This window comes from Amblyomma maculatum, unplaced genomic scaffold (genome assembly GCF_055883805.1).
Source record: "Amblyomma maculatum isolate TAMU_Amacu unplaced genomic scaffold, ASM5588380v1 scaffold_23, whole genome shotgun sequence".
NCBI lineage: Eukaryota > Metazoa > Arthropoda > Arachnida > Ixodida > Ixodidae > Amblyomma > Amblyomma maculatum.
This window is the reverse complement of record NW_028146748.1, coordinates 678,910-680,617: the sequence shown is the minus strand read 5'-3', so window position 1 is coordinate 680,617 and position 1,708 is coordinate 678,910. Positions and strand designations below refer to the sequence as shown.

The 1,708-nt window shown below is 43.1% G+C and overlaps 1 pseudogene; it reads right to left on the bottom strand.

Moving 5' to 3' along the window:
* Positions 1-528: 528 nt before the first annotated feature.
* LOC146171054 (U2 spliceosomal RNA) lies at positions 529-700 on the bottom strand (annotated as a pseudogene).
* Positions 701-1,708: the final 1,008 nt, after the last annotated feature.

The following is a 1,708-nucleotide window of genomic DNA, read 5'->3' as shown; positions in this document are numbered from 1 at the left end:
CATGGAGGTCTCCACCAATCACAGAGCAACACCACAGTAGGCGCAAATGCGTCACCTATATGGCCATGTCAATGAATGATCAGTTGCTAATTAGTAAGTAAATAGTTATAAAATATTAAATATACACTGATTCCTTATTATTAGCTAATTATTATTCATTAATTGCTAGTTAAACTGTAATTACTAAATATTTACGATTGCATAAATAAATAATTACTAATTAATACCGTGTTCTTTGTAAAATTAAGCACACAACAATAAAAGTCGGAAAAAAGTTCTAAATAATTTTATAAGTAAAGAAGAACGATAGACAATTGGGAAGTTGGTAGCGATTCATATTGGAAGGGCACAGCGCAAAACTACACGATACGAAAGGAAGAAGCGCTCGTGTGTACGTCTTCTTCCTTTCATCCCGTGTGTTTTTGCACTGTGCCCTTCCAATATTAAAAAAATTAAGCAGCAAGCTCGGGTAAAAAGAATTATTTTTTCTGATTTTATAATTGCGATTGTCTTCACCCAAAAGGGGGAAGTCGCTGGTCCGGTCCAGGAGGTAATGCAGTACAGGGTCGACCCATGGCGGAAGTGAGGAAAGCCCCGAACGCTCCGCCGCGCTACAAAAATCAGTTTAATATCACGGGTACAAATAGAACCGGTAACAGATATTAAGCTGTTAAGAAAAGAGGTGGCTTTCGAAAATTATTGGGACATTGGAACCAGGAAATGGTCATGGGCTCCCTTAGAGCGGGAGCATCCATAAGGGGGGAGGGGGATATCCAGGTTTTCAGTCTTCGGTATGTCAATGTAAATGGGAGACATCCGAGTTGCGTTGGCATACAAAAGACCCGGCGCACAAAAGATCAGCCATTCGCGTAGTGTTGTGACGTGAAGGTCCGGTGCCGGAGCACCGCTCCCCCATGCCAGCCGAATAATGATCCGAGATATCCTGATAAAAAACTATGCATACCTCTTTTTAACAACACTAATGTAATATACAGGCATAATGATCAACTAACCAGGGAGTTATCGGAAGCCTATCACATCCATAGAAAAGGGGATAGTTGCGTGAGCACGCCATCGGTGCTTCTGCATGACACTGAGATTGTATATTTGGATTCCCATGATTAGACTAAGGAAGGAACAGCCTCGGGAAGGAACAGCAGTTTACATTAGGTAGCGAAATACTGGAAGTAGTAGGCGAATATGTCTACTTAGGACAGGTAGTAACCGCAGATCCGGACCACGAAAAGGAAATAACAAGAAGAATACGATTGGGATGGAGCGCATTTGGCAAGCACTCGCAGATTATGACTAGCAGCTTACCGGTATCGCTCAAGAGGAAAGTATACAACAGTTGCATCTTGCCTGTACTCACCTATGGGGCTGAAACGTGGAGGCTAACCAAGAGAGTTCTACTTAAGTTGAGGACAACCCAGAGGGCTATGGAACGAAAAATGGTAGGGGTAACGTTAAGAGATAGAAATCGTGCAGAGTGGGTCAGAGAAATAACTCAAGTTACCGACATTCTAGTAGAAATTAAGAAGAGGAAATGGACATGGGCAGGGCATGTAGTGCGAAGAGAGGATAACCGATGGTCGCTGAGGGTAACAAACTGGATTCCAAGGGAAGGAAAGCGTAGCAGGGGGCGGCAGAAAGTTAGTTGGGCGGATGAGATTAATAAGTTCGCAGGGGTCAAGTGGATGCAGCTAGC